Consider the following 22,082-nt stretch of genomic DNA (forward strand, 5'->3'; position numbering starts at 1 on the left):
GATACATTTTGAGTTATTTTTTATCTTAGGTCACCATCAGTTGCCTGGTGACTAACATGGCTACCTATCCCAGATATTTGTGTGGGAGTCCATAGATTTATTGTTCTGCCCCATTGTCTCCCATTGATAAAATATCACCAATCAGTGGCCCTGTGTTTCCTCATTTGAGTATGGGAAATTATGGCCCTGTATTTAGAGACTGAATGGAATGCATATAAGCACATTTTGGGTCTCTGTTCTGGGGTCTGCATTTGCTGGACAGAGAATTTTTTCCATGCTAGGTTCCCTGCGAGGAAAAGCTGTAGCCCATTTTGATAGCATCAAATGTACTAGTTTGTACTAGTTCATTGCTTACCGTTCTGCATGGGTAGTCACCCTGAGAGGAAGAGCAGGGTGTCTGCTGCCACCATGAAGTTTCCTGTGAACACCAACTGAATGCTGCCACCTTGTGGCTGGGCAAACACTCATGGCCACCAGTAGCTGGAACACCCTGACAAGGCGACTGGACACATAGAGTCCATTTTCTCTAACCTGCTCAGCAGAAAGAAATTGGCCAGGATTTCCTAACACCTGTGGCATACCTGCTATTCTAGTTCCTGAATGAAGAAAGAACTGTTGTATTAATAAGTCAGAGTTCTGCCTGTTCCTTTAAACAGAAAGGACTTCATTCTTGTTTTGGTTTTAGTTATTTTTTATATCAGCCTGTGGGCAATATTTTGAACCAAGGCTTGAAAAGTTTGGGGATAAGGCCTTAAGAATAAGTATATTATCCAAGGCCTGAAAGAGAGGCTAAAAGTGGAGGTAGGTGAGTCTTACCTGTGGGGCAAAGGTTCTCAAAGTTGGGGGTGGGGTGGGGTCCCTGCACCAGCAGCATTGGGGAGCTTGTTAACATGCACACTCCTGTCCCCAGCTCAGACCTGCTGAATCAGGGACTCTGGGGGAGCCCAGAAACCTGCATTTTCAGACGATTCTGAAGCAGGCTCAGGTTTGCACCACTATGCTGGGGGCTGGAAGCCATCCCTGGACAGATGTGAAGTGGATGACATTCGCATCCGTCTGATTCTTCTTATACTCATTCCTCTCCATGTGTTATTTAGTCAATAAACAACAGATACTTATTGAGTGACTACTGTGGGCCCTATTTCAGGCAATGTGAATGTAGGGGTTGGTTTGAACAAGGGCCACAAATTTGCATTTCTAGCAATTTCCCAGGTGATGTGCTGATGCTGCTGGTCTGGGGACTAGATTTTGGAAACCCTGGTTCAGAGATAAGAGCAGCAGGCCCAGAGCCTCTGCGGTTTTCAGATGCAGAGTGCAGTTCAGGTCTCTTGGGATCTGTGTGGCCCTGAGACCTGCTTTTCAACCCCTCCTGCCACTTACAATGGGCAGCCAGGAGACATGCTTATTTGAATTAAACTATAGTCCATTATAAAGGGATTAAAATAACATGCTGTGATTTCACCACCTGAAGTTTGAGGCAATTCAAAAGCCAAAGAAGACATGTTATGATTAAAACGCCTTAGAAAAAATTGTCAATAGTCTCAGACATTTTCGCTGTAGGTTAAAAGACCTGCTTCGCGCTCTGTGCTGTTTCAACCTGATTGATATTGCTTGTAGGCAGCATGTCCACCTCTTGTTTATACACTTGCCATTTGTAAGTTGGGTGGATCCAATTTATCTAAACAATTGAAATGCAAAGAATAAATAAGCAGAACAGCAAATCAAACTGGATTTGTGGACAGTAAGAATTGTACAGTAAGAAATCTCCAAGCTGGGAACAGAACTCTTATTGCAGATTATAATACAAATGTCGACTTCTGTGTCATACACAGGCTCAACTATCTGCTGACTGTAAACAGTTCTTCTGATAGATCTAGCCTGCATTGTCTGTGAAGGTAAGAGCTGGATTTTGCTTTGCAAATTCTGAAGTCTTATAGAGAGAGTGTGGAGGCAGCTTAGTGTGGTGGCAAATACTGACAGCTTTGGGGTCAGGCAAAGATGCCCCACCCCCTTTGTACCTTGTGGGAAATTATTTGATCTCTTTAGATCTCATTTCTTCACCTGTAAAATTTGGGACAGTGCAACCCACTTCATGGAGTCGTTTTAAGGGTCAAATGAAAAAAGGTAAGTAGGTACATAGTCGGTGCTCAATATAGAGCAACTGTTCTTAAGCTCCCAGTGTCAGAGGGCTGGGGCTGGAAGAGGCAATGAGGTGAACATCCACTACTGCAGCCTTTGAGCCCTGGCCCTCCTTCTCCCTCTTAAGGTTGCTCAGTGTTAAAATGTGGGTACCTGAGCTTCCATCAGAGGGCACCCCCAGGGTTGTAAGAGCTCTGTTACTCTCAGAGCAGCAACAGCAGCAATAATCACAGTAGAGGACCAAATACCTGACTTGACTGCAGGATTGACAGGCTGAGCCCTGCCGATTTAGCCAAAACAAGAAGTGCTTGAATTTTGAAGGGTCGCCCTGTGTATGTGGTGTGTGTGTGCTAATCACAGCCCCTGGTGTTGTTGGATGCACTCTTCCTGGAAAACAAGCTGAGTTCACGTTTGGTCGTGGAGCAGTTGGGAGGAAGGAAGAGAGGCCTGGAGGCCACTGTAGAGGCACGGAGGGTCCAGGCTTTGTGTGGATAGGATAGCAAGCAAGCGGGGTATCTGGGAAAGTGGGAGGGTGGTTGTGGAACATTAGGGACTGAAGAAAGTCCCCTCTGGGTGAATCCCACTGTGAAACACTTTTCATGAACTATATGGGTCAGTTCTCCCACAATGTGGCCCATTTGCTTAGGGAGTTTATAATTGAATGCGTGAGAATCTGGGGGAAAAATCATCTCCATAGCAGTGTGATAAATATGTAGGGGAAATTGTTCAGGCTCTTGGGTCAGATTTGTTCCTGAGTTAGAATCCAGATCTTCAAGCTGAGCAGTTTTGGCCCTAGTCATGCAACTAAGCTGTGACTCAGGTCTTACTGTAAAATGGGATTAGGGCTATACCTGTCTCACAGGGCTGTTGTGATGATAAACAGGGATAATGCAGGAAGCATTTAGCAGACGCCTGGTTTATGGCAAGCACTAAATATGAACTAGTGTTATGATAAACTGCTTTTCTCTTTAGATACCTTTGTATGGGTTTTTAGCTGGGTGACCTTCAAGAGGTCACCTATTTTTTCTGAGACTGAGTTGCTTCAGCTCTTTAGAGACAGAAATAGCTCGAGGGATCTGCACGGGGCAGATGACTGTGCTGTATGGTTCTGGATGTGTACAGACAAAGCCACTCATTATGAGACTCGGTTGGAGGCGGGAAGCTTGAAGTGGTGGGAGGGGGTCTGAAGAGCATCAAGAGAAGTTTGTTTGGAAAGAAGTGTGTCTTCCATTTTGACCAAGAGGAAATGGGGAGGGGATGTGGTGTAGCACACTAAAGGCAGGGGCGGCTGATGAAACTTCGTGGTTGTATTTCTCAAACCGCTGGCATAGGTCCAGATTTGCCTCCTGGGCTGCGTTTGCACCTGTCACTTACATCCTCACTTGACTTCGGAATAAGCTGCTGGGGCAGCCACGGCAACTGGGACCTGGAAAGCGGCCCTCCCGTTGTGCAGACTTACTTTCCAACTACAGATACTCCTTTATTAATTCATTGCAAATTTATTGAACACTTAGCATATTCTCAGTGCAGGGGATTCAGCCGTGAACAAAACACATACATGTCTTGCTCTTAAGACCTTTCAGTTTGGGAGGGGAAAAAGGTAACAGACAAATAGTAGCCTACATACATGTATGATTAAGGTTTTTGCCATGAATTAAAAGTTCAGAATGCCATGAGATGGCACAATAGGGTAAAACCTCATTTAGGCTGGGGGCTGAGCAGCAAGAAGAAACAAGAGTGAGTTCGTATGAGAGAGGAAAAGATCTTGGACTAAAGCAGAGACGGCCGTTATAGATCTTACCCTCCAAACTGCTCATCTTGAATAAGGTAAAACTGGAACCCAGAGACATTAAATGACCCCGTTAGTTACTGGACATGAATCTAAGACTAGGACCCTGTTTTGTTACTTTTATCTTTCTCATTTATCAGGGTGCTTGTTCTAGAGTTAGAATCCAACACTTATTTTCTCATTGATGGTTCAGTCCTCTTGTACTATACATTAGCATTCCATGTCCTTCCACTAGCCACTCCAGAAGTGGATGTAGCACATGGTCTCACTTGGCTCCTCTGAGTGACTTGATTACTTACTTGCCAAAAGGGGAGAGTAATTCAAGTGAACAAACATTTACTAAATACTTACTGCATGTCAGGAACTTTGCAAAGCTTTGGGAATATAAAGCTGGATCTGGACCTGCCTTAGGGGAGCACACAGTGGTAGAACTTGGTGAAGGAGCAGGAACAATACAGCAAAAACGACTATCATAAAGGGAGATGCAACATATTGGAATACAGAACAGAGCAACTGATGTTGCTGGGAAGAATTGGAAAAATTCATTAACACCTTTTCTTCTCACCTCAACTTTATATTATCAGATGCCATGAGATAATGCAGTAAAAATGTGGTGAAAAGTAGAAAGGACTGTGTATGAACACACTTCCCAGGAGGGTGGTACTGTGACTTGGGAGGCTTCGCAGACAGGACAAAGAAGAAAACGATGGCTCGGAAGGGAAGGGAACAGTCATCTTTTCTGACGAGCCAGTGAATCTTACAAGTGCAGGCCCATGGCTGTAGACCATCTCAGCAATAGCCATCCAGCTTGTAAATTGATTTTTTGTCAGAGGAGCGCCCAAACCTATTCATTCCATTAATGCAGCTGAACGCTTTCTGTGTTCTAGAGTGTTAGTCACTGTTGCCTCCCCTCTGGGAGAAGACGGCCAGTCGGGAAAGGAAAGTTGTGACAGCAGCGCACATGGAATGAATGGGTTTCCCCCATTCCAGACCCATATGGGAAACACACAGCAACGACCGCCTTGTCAGAGTTACCAGCATTGATGGGCTGGTGAGAGGTTCCCTTCTCTTTCTTTGTCCCCTGCATCCTGGAACCACGGAGATTTGAACAGTGTGCTGTTTGGAACTAAGTAGCCTGCAAACATGAGCGGCTGTCGTAATGAAAGCACAATGTTCAGAGATTAGTCCTCGGTTAGGATTAACAATAGCATGAGTCAAAGGACACTGCCCAAAGAAAAATAATTGAAATTATTGTGAGTCTGACGTCATCCAGGGACCACAGAACAACAGCACAACAAGCCCTTAGTATTCATTTGTGTGCGGCATTGGACGCTTCCTGCCCAAAGTCAGGAGGGGCCGCTCATCTAGCGCTCAGAGAGAAAAGTGACCACAGGGTACCCCCTGGTGGTAAGGCGGGCCCACTACAGTTCACGGTCTGCACCTGAGCCCTTTGCGCAGGAAACCTGGACATCTCAGGTGTTTAGTGTCCCAGATGAGGAAGGACATCTTCTGTCTTTCAAGAGAATGTTCTAAAGATCTTCTTACTGGGCTGTGTGGCAATAAAACAGGCAAGCACTGTGAAGTCTTCCATAAACTGCTCTTTATTGGAGCGCAAAATGATGCATCAAGGGCCCTACTGTAAATCACGGTGACAAATGGCTAACAAACCAGAACTAGGGCCCCTCTGCCTTGTACAACTGTTTGTCCTTACTTTTTTGCTTCTTCTACTTTGCTGACATTAACTAGCAAGGGGTACTCTTTCTTTGAAGTTGAATCTGAATTATACTGCTGTGGGAACAGCAGTAATTGTGGTACCTCCAAACTGTTGGCGGGCTTCCCTCTTTGTGGCAATCTAAGCCTTTAGGAGAGACTGATGGAGAGAGGAATGCTAGAAAGGAGATAATTCGAATGCCCCGTTGTCCTCTAATCCTGGGAGGGATACCTTCAATACTGATCAACACACAGATGTCACATTATGTTGGCTTAAGTCCCTTGAGTGGCAAGGGTCTGTGACCCCTGGAATCATGACTGGAGCCATCCTCAGCTCAATTTCACACTGGTGCCATGTGAGACCTTAACTGCAGGACCTTAAAAATGAAGGGAGATCATACATATGAACACCGGCAGCTTGGTGCCACCTGGTTCTCTTTGTCATTGGCTAAAGCTGACTGAGACATTGAGGCCAACTGGATATTCCCGCATTAGCAATTCAGCAGGACAGACTTTCCCAGTCTGGGCTCAGACTCCTTGGTTACCTGTACAATCTCTTTAGGCTGGTTGTTTGTGTGTCATGACACAACAGCAAAGCCAGGTCAAAAAGCATAGTATCCTGCAACCCCCACTCTGCAGATAACTGGGGCAGACCTGTGATTACTGAAGCAGAATTTGGAGACAACGAGTCCTGGGTGGAGAGCAGTTTGACTCCGTGATATGAAGTTGTGCAGGTCTGGGCTTTAGCTACTAGATTCTTTTCCACCTAGTGAGTTCCTCGAAATCATTTACAGTGGCCAGTCATGGATTTGCCCTCATGCAAGCTTTACTTCCACCACCGCTTGATCCTCTGAGCAGCCCTGGGTGAGCTGGGGAGACGGTGGGGAGGCAGGGAATATATTCCTAATGGTGGCCTCCTGCAGCAGGAACATGTCCAGTTCGTCCGTGGGCTCCAGAAGAGCCTGTGACTCCACCTCACTTTAAGCAGACCACTAGGGGGTTGTCTCTTTGTAGACAGCCTGGAAGGATCTATCTCTATCCTATTTTGCTCAGAGCCAGTGATCTATGTTGAGCAGTGAAAGCAGGGGTGGACCTCATGGACAGATGGTGAACTCCAGTTGGGAGGATACTCCAGAGGGAATCAATCAAATCAGCATTTTCTTCACTTAAAAAAAATTTTTTTTTATAGCTAATCCAATCCAAATACTTTGAGCATTTAAGTAATTTGCACAGTACACACTTTTAACTAAAACATGTAAATCTAATATTAGTAGTTATAACATCATTGCAAAACCATTTGTAAAATTTTAGTATCATTAATATAAAATCACATGAGCAACATTGTGGTTACTAGATTCCCCCCATTATCAAGTCCCCACCACATACCCAATTACAGTCACTGTCCGTCAGTGTAGTAAGATGCTATAGAGTCACTACTTGCCTTCTCTGTGCCTCCTCACCCATGTTATGTGTGCTAGTCATAATGCCCCTTATTCCCCTTCTCCCTCTCTTTCCACTCACCCTTTCCAGTCCCTTTCCCTTAGGTAACTGTCAGTCCATTCTTGGGTTCTGTGAGTCCACTGCTGTTTTGTTTCTTCAGTTTTTGCTTTGTTCTTATACTCCACAGATGAGTGAAATCATTTGGGACTTATCTTTCTCCGCCTGGCTTATTTCACTGAGCATAATACCCTCCAGCTCCATCCATATTGTTGCAAATGGTAAGATTTATTTTCTTCTTATGGCTGAATAATATTCCATTGTGTATATGTACCACATCTTTATCTATTCATCTACTGATGGACACTTAGGTTGCTTCCATTTCTTGGCTATTGTAAATAGTGCTGCAGTAAACATAGGGCTGCATATGTCTTTCAAACTGGGCTCCTGCATTCTTAGGGTAAATTCCTAGGAGTGGAATTCCTGGGTCAAATGGTATTTCTATTTTTAGTTTTTTGAGGAACCTCCATGCTTTCCACAATGGTTGAACTAGTTTACATCCCCACCAGCAATGTAGGAGGGTTCCCCTTTCTCCTCATCCTCGCTAACATTTGTTGTTTGTCTTTTGGATGGTGGCCATCCTAACCGGTGTGAGGTGATATCTCATTGTGATTTTAATTTGCATTTCTCTGATAATTAGTAATGTGGAGCATCTTTTCATGTGCCTGTTGGCCATCTGTATTTCTTCTTTGGAGAAGTGTCTGTTCATATACTCTGCCCATTTTTTAATAGGGTTATTTGCTTTTTGGGTGTTGAGGCATGTGAGTTCTTTATGTATTTTGGATGTTAACCCCTTGTTGGATATGTCATTTACAAACATATTCTCCCATACTGTAGGATGCCTTTTTGTTCTGTTGATGGTGTCCTTTGCTGTACAGAAGCTTTTTAGCATGATGTAGTCCCATTTGCTCATTTTTGATTTTGTATCCCTTGCCCGAGGAGATGCGTTCAGGAAAAAGTTGCTTATGTTTATATTCAAGAGATTTTTTCCCTATGTTTTCTTCTAAGAGTTTTATGGTTTCATGACTTACATTCAGTTCTTTGATCCATTTTGAGTTTACTTTTGTGTATGGGATTAAACAATAATCCAGTTTCATTCTCTTACATGTAGCTGTCCAGTTTTGCCAACACCAGTTGTTGAAGATGCTGTCATTTCCCCATTGTATGTCCATGGCTCCTTTATCGTATATTAATTGACCTTATATGCTTGGGTTTATATCAGGGCTCTCTATTCTGTTCCACTGGACTATGGGTATGTTCTTGTGCCAGTACCAAATTGTCTTGATTGTGTGGCTTTGTAGTAGAGCTTGAAGTCAGGAGTGTAATCCCCCCAGCTTTATTCTTCCTTCTCAGGATTGCTTTGGCTCTTTGGGGTCTTTTGTGGTTCCATATGAATTCTGGAAGTATTTTCTCTAATTTGTTGAAGAATGTTGTTGGTATTTTGATAGGGATTGCATTGAATCTGTAGATTGCTTTAGGCAGGATGGCCGTTCTGACAATATTAATTTTTTCTATCTGTGAGCATGGGATGTGTTTCCATTTATTGATATCTTTTTAAATTTCTCTCATGAGTGTCTTGTAGTTTTCAGAGTATAGGTTTTTCACTTCCTTGTTTAGGTTTATTCCTAGGTATTTTATTCTTTTTGATGCAATTGTGAATGAATTGTTTTCCTGATTTCTCTTTCTGCTAGTTCATCATTAGTGTATAAGAATGCAACAGATTTCTTTGTATTAATTTTGTATCCTGCAACTTTGCTGAATTCCAATATTAGATCTAGTAGTTTTGGAGTGGATTCTTTAGGGTTTTTTACATACAATATCATGTCATCTGCAAACTGGGACAGTTTGACTTCTTCCTTGCCAGTCTGGATGCCTTTTATTTCTTTGTGTTGTTTGATTGCTGTAGAGAGGACCTCCAGTACTATGTTGAATAAAAGTGGGGAGAGTGGGCATCCTTGTCTTGTTCTTGATCTTAAAGGAAAAGCTTTCAGCTTCTCACTGTTAAGTATAATGTTGGCTGTGGATTTGTCATATATGGCTTTTATTATGTTGAGGTACTTGCCCTCTATACCCATTTTGCTGAGAATTTTTATCATGAATGGTTGTTGAATTTTGTCAAATGCTTTTTCAGCATCTATGAAATGATCATGTGGTTTTTGTCCCCAAACCATTTTTATAACCAGTTAAATTTTAAATACTTTGTATTTTAATATTCAAATAGCTCCCACCCAATACAGACTGCAAATCACTGTCAGAACACTTATTTACAACTTAAGGGCCTCTTGGAATCTCAAGGGGAGACAAAAGGAAGTGACTAGTGGGAAAGGTACTGGGCTTCAAGGGGATTTCCCACTGGGCTTTTGAAGACCCATCCATCACCATTAAAAGTCCTTTCCTTGGAAATCCTCAGGAGAAACATTTATCGAGAAAGTTCCCTGATCAGTGCCCATGGGTGGGTGGGGGGCTTGGGCAGGGCAGGTTGAGTGAGCTGGCCTGTGCTGTGGTCTATTGTAGACATTTGATCTTCGCTGGGCATGAGACCATCAGGTAACATTGCTAGACAGCACCAGATGATACCATCTTCTGTGAGCCCCCCATAAAGATCTCCCTGTGGGGGTAGTATTCATGGTGACAGCTGTGAGTGCTGCCATTCAGCTGGGCACCTAGCCCACACCCAGAGCGAGTCAGGGGACTTACTTTATGGGGTATAGTTAGGTGGTGGGACTAGATCAACAAAACAGACACTCTTTTTGATGTCCAAAATTCAAGGTAACACAGCATTCAGAACTGCTCTTCTAGGTTTACAAGGGGCTAGGCCCAGGCCCAGAATCCAGGGATGAATGATCAGGTGATCCTGTACCATCTCATTTAAGAAGACCCAGGGTTCCAGCTCTGGGAGGCAGAGCACAGCTTTGTAACGTACTTAGCTGAGTGCTCACCAAACAATGGCTCTTATTTATTCAACAAATAATTATTGAACACCTACTACATTCCAGGCAGTGGAGATATGAGTAAGCAGCAATTTATATTTATTGTCTCTGATATTTTGTTTTAAGTGTTTATTAAAGTACTAGTACAGGAGAGCTTGTGAGGGAAAGCAGCAGTCTTCTGACTGATCATTACTCCTCTCCAGCCCCTGCTTTGATCTATTTATAATTTAATTTATTTGGTGATTGTCTCCTTATAGTATGATTTACTTCTGTTGTTTGATTTGTGAATATTAGATAATAATTCTTAACTCCTACAATGAGAGATGAGGATTTAGCTCATTTATCCCATGCCCACCTCCTCTCTCCTCCCTTCTTCCTCCTTCTCCTCAATACTGGACAATTATTATAAAATTATTATTATTATTGTTATTATATCCTTCCTTCTCACCTGAAACCAAGGGAGAAGGGTCTTTAAGATCATCACTCAGAAAAAGTGGGGGTCTCTGCCAGAAAGAGAGACTGGCAATGTTTTCTCCTTTAGGTGCCAAATTTTTCTCAAGTGCCCTTTTTTGTGAATCCCCCTGAGCGGTCACCCCCTGAGGTCCTGGATTCTAGATCTATGGCTCCCTCTTCATCTTCCTTTTGTGTGTAAGCTGATGATGGATCCAGACTCCTTGCCTGAGGGCATAGACATTGACTTAAACTCTTGCCAATAACACAGAACTACAGCTTCCCCTGCATGAATCATATCCACTGAAAACTTTTCTTTAGAGTTAAGAAAGGCTGTCCCTGGTCTGTGGGGATGGGGGGCATGGGTTTCTCCTCAACTCCAAGAACTCAAGCTCTCAAACTCATTTTTCCCATTGAAATAGTTTCCCCTCTGTCTCCCTCACTCTCTCACCTTCTCTAAGCCATGCTTTCTAGTCTCCCAAATGTTGACTTTTCTCCTTTTAAGGATGACTAAGAGGTTTTATCTCTGGTGCCGATTTGATCAGTGGTTAGCAGGTGCCTGATGCTGTGAGAATTAGATTTCCTTAGTGGGCACCAGTGGTTGATTCCTCAACATCTATTCCAGCCCAGTGCAACCAGGAGAAATGTAAAGCCAACCTGGAGGGCAGCAAAAGAGATAGAGGGGAGAAACTAGGTCCTTGACAACTTCCTTGAGCCACTGAGTCAGCCAGCCCTAAAATCCATCCCCACTCTGGCCCACTGGACTGCTATGTGAGAAACAACATTTTCATACGTTTAAAATCAAGATTCTGAGACTGATTTCTGAGTCAAGATTTCTGAAGTCAAACTGATATGATTTCTGAAGTCATTTCTGGAATTAGCGTGAAAGGGAGCTATGATCAATTAGCTAATGTCTGTTGAAATGGAGGTGGAACATTTGCCAGCCTGTGCCCTTTAGCTTCTCCTCAGCATCTTGTATGTATGGAGTTTCACTACTGCATTCATGTTGCTTTCATTACTACCCAGAAAAGTGCTTTAAAAAAATTGAGATACATTTGACATATAACTTATTAGCTTCAGGTGTAAAACATAACATAATGATTCAATATTTGTATATATTGAGAAATGATCACCATAATGTCTAGTTAACATCCGTCGCCACACACAGTTATAGTTTTTTTTCATGATGAGAACCTCTAAGATTTATTCTCTTAGCACCTTTCAAATATACAATATAGTATTATTAACTATAGTCACTATGCTGTACATTACATCCCTAGAATTTATTTATTTTTTAACTGGGAGTTTGTACCTGTTGACCACCTTTACCCATTTTGTCCACCTCTAACTCTTGCCTCTGGTAACCACAAATCTTTTCTCTGTGTCTGAGTTTGTTTGTTTTAAATTCCACATATAAGTGAGATCATACAGTATTTGTCTTTCTCTTAGCATAGACCTTCAGGGTTCAAATGGCAAGATTTCCTTCTTTTTTATTGAATAATATTCCATTGTGTGTGTGTGTGTGTGTGTGTGTGTGCATGTGCACATGTAGGTGCATGCATATATGTGCATGTGTAGCTTTTTTTATCCTTTTATATTTCAATGGAGGTTGCGTCTATGTCTTGGTCATTGTAAATATGCTGTAATGAGCATAGGGGTTCATATATTCTTTTTGAGTTAGTGTTTTCATTTTTTCAGATAAATACCCAGAAGTGGAATTGCTGGATCATACAGTACTATTTTTAATTTTTTGAGGAATCTCTATACTATTTTCCATAGTGGCTGCATGAATTTACATTCCCAAAAATAGTGCATGAGGGTTCCCTTTTCTCCACATTCTCACCAGCACTTGTTATTTCTTGTCTTTTTGATGATAGCGATTCTAACAGGTATGAGGGGATATCTTGATTTGCATTTCCCTGATAATTCGTGATGTTGACCATATTTTCATGTACCTGTTGCCCTTTTGTATATTTTTTTTGGAGAAATGTCTTTGAATCTTCTGCCCTTTTTTAATTGATTTTTTCTTTTTTTTGCTATTTAGTTGTGTGAGTTCTTTATATATTTTGGATATTAACACCTATATAACAACTATATGATTTGCAAATATTTTCTCCTTTTTGGTAGGTTGCCTTTTCATTTTGTTGATGGTTTCCTTTGCTGTACAGAAGGTTTTTAGTTTGATATAGGCCCGCTTGTTTATTTTTGCTTTTGCTTTTGGTATCAAATCCAAATAATCATTGCCATGACTGATGTCAAGGAGCTTTCTGCCTATATTGTCTTCTAAGAGTTGTATGGTTTCAGGTCTTATGTTCAAGTCTTTAATTCCATTTGGAGTTGATTTTGTGTATGGTGTAAGTTAGTGGTCCAGTTTCAGTCTTTTGCATGTGGTTGTCCAGTTTTCTCAACACCATTGATTGAAGAGACTGGCTTTTCCCATTGTATATTTTTGGCTCCTTTGTAGTGAATCAATTGACTGTATATGTGGCGGTTTGTTTCTGGGCTCTTTATTTTGTTCCATTGATCTATGAGTCTGTTTTAATGGCAGTACCATACTATTTTGATTACCACAGCTTTACAATATAGTTTGAAATCATAAAAATGTGACACTTACAGTTTTGTTCTTTCTCAAGACTGGTTTGGCTATTTGGAGTCTTTTGTGGTTCCATACAAAATTTAGGATTGTTTGTTCTATTTATGTGAGAAATGCCACTGGAATTTTGATAGGGATTGCATTGAATCTATAGATAGCTTTGGGTAGTATGGACATTTTAATAATATTCTTCCAGCACATAAGCACAGAATATCTTTCCATTTATTTGTGTCTTCTTCAGTTATTTCATCAATGTCTTCCAGTTTTCAGTGAACAGGTCTTTCTCCTCCTTGGTTAAATTTATTCCTAGGTATTTTATTCTTTTAATGCAATTGTAAGTGGAGCTGTTTTCTTAATTTCTCTTTCTGATAGCTTGTTATTAGTGTATATGTACTATGTTTTTGTATGTTAATTTCATTTCCTGCAACTTTATTGAATTTATTGATTAGTTCTAATAGGTTTTTGGTGGAGTCTTTAGGGTTTTCTACATATAATATCATGCCATTTGCAAAGAGTGACAGTTTTACTTTTTTCTTTCTGATTTAGATGCCTTTTATTATTTTTTTCTTGCCTGACTTTTCTGGATAGGCTCTCTGTGGGTAGCCATCCCAAAGCAATACTATGATGAATACAAATGGTGAGAGTGGGACATCCTTGTTTTGTTCCTGATTATATTAGAAAAGCTTTCAGCTTTTCATTATGAGCATGATGTTAGCTGTGGGTTTGTCATATATAGCCTTTATTATGTTGAGGTACATTCCCTGTATACATTGTTGGGAGTTGTATCATAAATGGATGTTGAGTTCTGTCAAATGCTTTTTTTGCATCTATAGAAATGATCATATGATTTTTACCCTTCATTTAGTTAATGTGGTATATCACATTGATTGATTTGCAGGTTGAACCTGCATCCCTGAAATAAATCCCACGTAATCATGGTGTATGATCCTTTCAATGTATTGTTGAGTTTGGTTTGCTGATATTTTGTTGAGGATTTTTGCATCTATGTTCATTAGGTATAGTAGCCTGTAAATTTCTTTTCTTGTGGTGTCCTTGTCTGGTTTTGGTATCAGGGTAGTTCTGTCCTGGTAAAATGAGTTTGGAAGTTTTGCCTCTTTTCTGTATTTTAAGGTGCATACAGTAATTGCTGCATTAAATGAGTTTCCTGCTTCTATGTCTCATTTTATGCTTTAGCTTCTTGAACTGCCCAACTTGTTCTGTAGCTCACTTCTTCTATTTTTTTTGATTCCCCTAGGTACTGACCTTCTGGTTATTTCATTTTTATGACCTTCTCTCTTCCTCGGTGTAAGGATTTAAAAATCCACCTGGAAGATAAGACAGGAACATAGTACCCTGCAGCCTACTGGAAGTGCCAGACGGTGGTGCTGACAAGATTGTATGTAAGGGTGATCTGACTGCTGCAAGTGTGACCCCATCAACTGCTAGGGATGAACTGGCTGACCTGAGGGTCTAGTCAAGTGTCTCCTCTGTCTGTCTTCACTGATCTGTGGGTACCAATCCGAAGCAATATGCTTGGCCTGGAAAGGAAGAGCTGTCCTTTAGTCAAGGGTACACAGACACCATGCTAATAACCTGAAGAAATACAGCTTTTAAGCTTCTCTGCCAACATTGTACTAGGAGTCTTTCTTAATGTCAGAAGTCTTCAATGCATTTTCTAGGTCTATATACAAGTGATAAGAGGTTGAGTGGAAACAATGGGGCTGCCATTTCTCAGCTCTCTTATTGTTTATTTAACTTGGAAATAAGATGTAGATACTCAACCTATGCTGCTTGTAAATTCAACCAAGAATAAAAATTAACCATGCACATAGGTATAGCTTGTGGAAGAGTTCATGGTGGCCCTCATTTTTTCCTGTTTGCTAATTGATTAAAAATATGTATGTATTGCAAGTTCATTTATTGATTGAGAGGAAAATAAAAAGGATAGCTTCTCTAATTAAAACCGATCAGAGCTGTGAAAGTTTAATTAATTGGATGCATGTCACTTCATTTCCATGTTATGTTGTGCACAGCGCTCTGTTTTCATAATTAACATGAAGTGATGGGGTGGCGGGTGTCTCTCTAATTAACAGTCTGAGGGAAAAGTGATGTCTGGGCCTGCTGAACAGGCAGAGTGGGTGGAAAGAGGACTTCCAGCCAACACTCATAGTTTCTGTTCCCTGCGGTCTGCCTCTTACCATTTTATAGCCCTTTGTTCTGTGGATCTTTGCAGTGACTGCTGTTTGTTTCCTTGCTGTTTCTCCATCAGAGGACAGGGAAGATGGATGACACTTCCAGAGACTGCAGGGTGAAGATTCCCACCAGCTGGAGGAGAGTCACTCTGGCTGCTCTCTCTTCTGAATATCCCCAAATTCCACTGCATTCAGTCCTTGCTGGGTAACCAAAACTGGCCCACTTAGCCAAGACAAACTCTTACTGAGTGTCCACTTTGTGCAATTCTGGTGATGGCTTTGAGCTCAGAGTCTAGCTTCTTACTAGATATGTGACCTTGGGGAAATTAACTAAGTTCTCTGTGCCTCAGTTCCTCATTTATAAAATGGGAATACTAAGACATTCCCAATAAAGGCATTATGGGGATTAAATGAAATAACACAAATGGCATTCTTAGCACATAGTATTATCAGCCTAGATTTATTGAACAATCCTCTTCCTTTTCTGTATAATTTTCTTATTTTTTTCTTGAATTCCTATTTGAATGGTCCTCTTGTAGATTGTAACTCTTAACTGACCTCACCCCTGTGTTCTTCTCAAATCTATACTCTACTTTGGAGATAGAATTATTTTTTTGTAAAATGAAAACATTATATGAATGCTTTGCTGACACCCTGAAGATACCCACTTGCCCAGATGATGACTCACCTCTGCAGAACAGGACTGGAGCCCCTGCACGAGCTAGCCCCTGCATCTACTCGGCCAGCCTCACATCCTACAGCTCTTCCTTTCCTCAGCCCTCCTACTGCCACAAACCCAAACCAATCCCTAAATCTTGGGTATGAAAATATATTCTTTTCCTCTTCTGCCCAGAAGGCCTTTCTTGAAAAAGCAAATATCCTGCTAGTTTTTTCGTATTCAGCTCAAATGTCTCCTTGTGTGAAGTCATATACCTTCTCACAGCAGTTTTTTTTGTTTGGAGTCTCTTTTTCTGACAGGACAGGAAGTTCCTGCAAGCTGGGGCTGTATCTTAGTCTTCTTTGTGTCATAGTGCCTAGCAAGAGTGTAGTATGAAACTGTCTTTTAATACATGACTGTTGAATGATGGATACAAAGGGTGAAGGTTTTCTTTATGTGGAATTACTACCTACTATCTGTCTTGCCACAAGACTGTTGGCTCCATTTGGGTAGGGGACATCTCTGCTTTGTTCTATGTTGTTCTGGGTTGCTGGCACACAGTAGGTGCTCAATAAATAAATAAAATTGGCACATCCCTTGGTGTATATACCTCATATGTTTCTTGCATTTGTGCAAGAAATTGGTGGTGAATATAAAAGCTTTTAAAGTTTAAAAATGATTGAAAAGTATGGCGATGTTATTTATAATAGAACAATAGTTGCTATTGACATTATTGCCATGATATTTTTTTATTATTACTGGAAGGTGTGCTTTTCACTTTTTGGAGTATATTTCCTGAGTGGCATGGCCCCTGGGTCCTTCCGCATGCTGTCTTCTAAAGGGTGGCTTGGGCATAGACCCAGAGGCTGCCTGCATAGCACTCCAGAATCCTGAATGAAGCCTTTTGCTCAGCTGACACCGCGACTGAGTTGCTTTCAAGTCTCATCTTACATCTTAAAAAACCTTCTAGACCTCTCGTTTTCCTAATAAGCTATTCTCCTACCTCAGTGACATGTACAATAAATAATGCATTCTGGTAATTTTAGAAAATCATTTTATTTCCAGGTACTTGTATAGAGTCTAATCAATATTTATACTTATTCAAGGGGATTTCTTTTTTCTTTTCTTTTTCCATTAAGAGAGGTTTTCTTTTTTTCTTCTTTTGAATGTTTGACCTTGTCTTTCTTCTAGTGTAAAATCCCAAACCCAGCACCCAGCTGTAAAGATTGTCACCATGCCCTTCTCACTAATCAGGGAGTGCTTGCAAGAAATAAAGCCAGATCCCATGTCCCATTTTTGCTAGCTCTTCACAGTTGAATATGGTTCAGAAAAATGGATTATAGACCACGTTTGCCATCTCCAGCCAAGTGCCAGTGTCAATCTGTTAGCCATATTTACAGCGCTGGGAGCTAGAGCTTATAAAGACCCAAGGTGATTCAACATGACTTTGGATTGAAATGATTAATGTGTTTCAGAGGATCTCTTCCTCCACACCAAAATTTAATATCAATTATAAAAGAATTCAAGCCCTGAACTATTATTTCCCCAGGTCTATCCTGAATATGACAGAAAAGCAAGGAATGCTGGCCTTAGGGAGCTGACCTGGGTGTAAGGTGGGGGGTAAAGGCCCAGGGATCTGAGGATCCAGGTTCTGGGGCGGCTCTGTCCCTGGTTGGCCAACATGTCAAGGGGAAGTCACTGAGCTTTTCTGGGCATCAGTTCCCTTGTCAGCTGAGTGAAGAGGCTGGCTCAGTGATTCTGGGTGAGTTTGCAGGCAGCCAGGCCACAATGACAGTTTCTGCATTCCTGCCTTTTCCCAGTGCTGTTTAGGTGCTGGGGACACAGCCATGGAGGAGACTAGCGTGCCCAGACCTTCCCAAGCCAGCGTCGGTGCCTACGTGACTGCTTTCGGCCAAAGTAATCTTTTCCAGTCAACCTTTAGGCCCCAGGGTGAGGTGAGCTGATCACCAGCTGCATCTCCCACCCCACACAGCATTGGTTGCCCTTTTCCTGGTTCCCTTTCCTGCTGACTGACTGGGCCCCAAGGCAGAGTGCAGGGCAACTTCTAAATACATTGACTCAGAAGAGGAAGCAGGCAGAGCTTAGCTTTCTCCTCCCTGAGGCGTCCGGACCTTGCTCTTCTGCCAGGGGTGGTTTGGGGTTCCCAGGGAAGGCACAGGGAGAAAGCTGAAGCAGTTCCATAAAGGTTCCTTTCCGGGCAACAGATCTTTTCTCCCTTAAGTTATACCCCTCTAGTATTTAAGCGAGAGCTGAAGAAAATACACTTGAGGTTATGTGCAGTTCCTGTTCTGAATGTGGAGGCCATTTTTACTATAAAAATATTTGTTTTGCTTCACCAGGCAAAAAAATAGCAGGAAGGCTTCAAGACACATTGGAGGAGCAGAAAGAAGGCCAGGGGGTGTGAGGCAGGGGCTGGAGGGTGCAGTCCTGGGGGCTGCAGCCCGACACTGCCTTGTTAACGTGAGATAGTGGGTGGCCGACTCCAGTGAGGGCCAGAATCACCCGTAGGATTTGCTCAAACACAGATTCATTGTTCCTGACCCAGCAGGTCTGGGTAGAGTCCAAGAAGTCACTGAATGTGGAGGCAGGTGTCTTACTATAAAAAGGTCTGTTTTTATAAATGCAGACTCTCAGGCCTCACACCTGCTGAACCAGATACTGCTTCGAAATAAGATGCCCAGTGATTTGTAGGCATATTACAGGCTGAGAAGCATTGCTTTAGGGATCTCAGATGTGCCTCTAGGGTGGCGGGAGTTGGGGTTGGCCCAGGGAGGTGGGGAAATGCCCTTACATGCAGTAACCCAGAATTGTTGCCACTAGCTCAGTCTTGCGAGTATTGGGGTGGGTGTGATCATGGGTGGGGACTTTGCCAGGGACAGTGGCTCAAGCCTTCACAGAGCATATATTGCTGGAAACAAAGCTACAGGAAGATAGGTGTTTTCAGTGCCTAGTCTGTCAATACTCAGTGTTCTTCTGAAGATCAGTAGGCACTATACGGTAGTTCCGAGACACCCAGCACATGCCTGAAATTGCAGATAGTCCCAGACACTATAATATTATGTTTTTCCCTACACATACACACCTATGATAAAATTAAATTTATAATTAGGCACTATAAGAGATTAACAACTTAAAACAAAAATATAGCAGTTATAACAATATTTATGCTTAAAAGAGAGGTTTTCTTTTTTTCTTCTTGTGAATGTCAGGAGCCTCCCATGGGCTTTCTCACTCACCGTTGCTTGGTTCTTCTCTTTCATGACAATTCATTCTTAGATTCTTTCTTATGGTAGTAAGAGATGGCTGCAACAGTCCCAGATCTTAGATCTTTTCAGCTTCACCACTTATGGGAAAGCATGAAAATCTCTTATCCTACAGTCTCATTGTGAATCCGATGAGGTCATATATTCACCCTGGGCTAATCTCTGCAGCTGGGTGGGGATTTGATGCACTGATTGGGTTGGGAGTGGGTCTGATGCTCAATCTTTGCAGTTGGAAGTGGGTGGGGTTCCACATTGACCATAAACATAGAAAATGGGGAAGAAGTGGTGTGGTCTGATAAAAAATAAGCATTTGGTCCTTGTCTCAGTTTCTGGCACAGAACTCTTAAGATTTTTGAAATTTAATGTCGTTTGTATGTTAATGAGATGATTTGAGGTAGGGATTGCTGGATAGTTTCAGGATGGAGGCTGATCACTCACCAGAAAGACCAAACTATGATTACAGGGGTTAGAACTCCCAGCCCCACCTCTGACCTCCAGGGACCAAGGAGGGCTGGAGATTGAGCTCAGTTGTGAATGGCCAGTGACTTACTCAATCATGCTTACATAATGAAATCTCCATGAAAACCCTTAAGGAGCTTCCGGGTTGGTGGACATCCAGGTACTGGAAGAATGGCGTGCCCCAAGAGGGCGTGGAAGGTCTGTGCAGGCCCCCATCCCCTGCCCTGTGCGTCTCTTCCATTTGGCTCTTCCTGAGTTTTACCCTCTATAATAAACCTGTAATAGTAAGTAAAGTGCTTTCCTAATTCTATGAGTTATTCTAGCAAATGGTTGAAAGTGAGGGGGCTGTTGTGAGAATCCCTGAATTTATAGCCAGTAAATCAGGAATATGGGTGGCAGCCTGGGCCTTGCTACTGGTAGTGGGGGGTAGTCTTGGGGGACTGAGCCCTTGACCTGTGGGGTCCATGCTAATGGACCTGGTTAGTTAGTTGAATTGAATTGAAGTGAATCATTGGATACCCTCCTTGTGTTGAAAGATCAGAGAATTGGTGTTGGAAAAGATACCATTTATTTGGTATCAAGGAAAAAATCCCCTCAATTGGATTCCTTGAAGTTGTTGGAAGAAACAGGGGCAATGGAGGCTGGTGATCAAGAGCACAAGCCTACTACATTCCTCCTTTCTGCTTGGGTTCCAGATCTGTTTCTGCCAAGGGACTGCTAATCCCTTAGTGTCACTCTCTGATAGAATACTTTTCTTCCGGCCCTGCATACCACAGCTCAGGTGGGAAGCAGTTCAGAGTTTGATACAGAGAGTAGAAGTTAAAATCTTCTGTTGGTTGGGCAAATGTAAATGATACAACTTTTCTTGCAGACAGTTTGGCCCTATAGACTAAATGTTCATGCATGTTCATACCCTTTGACCTAGTAATCTTAAATTTTGGGATTTTTCCTAGGGGAATGATCTGACATGGGGGTCAAGCTTTAGTTAAAACATTATGCATTGAGAATTTTTTATATTAAGAAAAAACTGACCACATCTTCTTTATCCATTCATCTACTAAGGGACACTTAGGTTGTTTCCATTTCTTGACTATTGTAAATAGTGCTGCGATAAACATAAGGGTGCATCTGTCTTTTTCAAACTGGGCTGCTGGATTCTTAGGGTAAATTCCTAGAAGTGGAATTCCTGGGTCAAATGATATCTCCATACTGCTTTCCACAATGGTTGAACTAATTTACATTCCCACAGCAGTGTAGGAGGGTTCCCCTTTCTCTACAACCTTGCCAACATTTCTTGCTGTTTGTCTTTTGGATGGTGGTGATCCTTACTGGTGTGAGGTGATATCTCATTGTGGTTTTAATTTGTATTTCTCTGATGACTACATATACACAATGGAATATTATTTAGCCATAAGAAGAAAACAAACCCTACCATTTGCAACGTCATGGATGGAGCTAGAGGGTATTATGCTCAGTGAAATAAGCCAGGCAGAGAAAGACAAGTACCAAATAATTTCACTCATGTGGAGTATAAGAACAAAGAAAAACTGAAGGAATAAAACAGCAGCAGAATCACAGAACCCAAGAATGGACTAACAGTTACCAAAGGGAAAGGGACTGGGGAGGATGAGTAGGAAGGGAGGGATAAGGGTGGGGAAATAAAAAGGGGCATTACGATTAGCATGTATAATGTGGGGGGGCATAGGGAGGGCTGTACAACACAAAGAAGACAAGTAGTGATTCTACAGCATCTTACTATGCTGATGGACAGTGACTGTAATGGGGTTTGTGGGGGAGACTTGGTGAAGGGGGGAGCCTAGTAAACATAATGTTCTTCATGCAATTGTAGATGAATGATAACAAACAAACAAAAAACTGACCATGAAAATAATGTCCAACATTATGGGATTGATTAAGTGAATTTTCAGCATATCCACATATCCTTTGGATGGAATATGATATAATCACAGAAAATTATAAAGAATTTAAGTTCAGAGGTAAATGATGTATGTTAATAAAAGGATTGGGAACACATACTACAATACAATAACAATAACCTGGGTGTATCATAATTGGTGTTTGAATTCTTTTTCTTATATTTTTATTGGGAATTTTGATATTTGTCTATAGGGTGCTGTCACTGTGTATTATCTCCATGGTAGGACTCAGAAGGGCAAGAAATAGAGTTCTCCTTTTACAATCAGGAAAAAAGTTAATAAAACACTTTCTCTGTGGTGCCTTCCTCATCGGTGGAATTAGACTCTGGTCCTAGGAGCTGCGGGAAGAGGCAAGAGAATGAGTTTATGGGCTGCATTGATCTTACACTCGTGACCTGCAACCTGTTGGGGGAACTTTAAGCCACACGAGGTGGATCCTCTTAG

The sequence above is a fragment of the Manis javanica genome, chromosome 7 (assembly GCF_040802235.1).
Source record: "Manis javanica isolate MJ-LG chromosome 7, MJ_LKY, whole genome shotgun sequence".
In the NCBI taxonomy this organism is placed as follows: domain Eukaryota; kingdom Metazoa; phylum Chordata; class Mammalia; order Pholidota; family Manidae; genus Manis; species Manis javanica.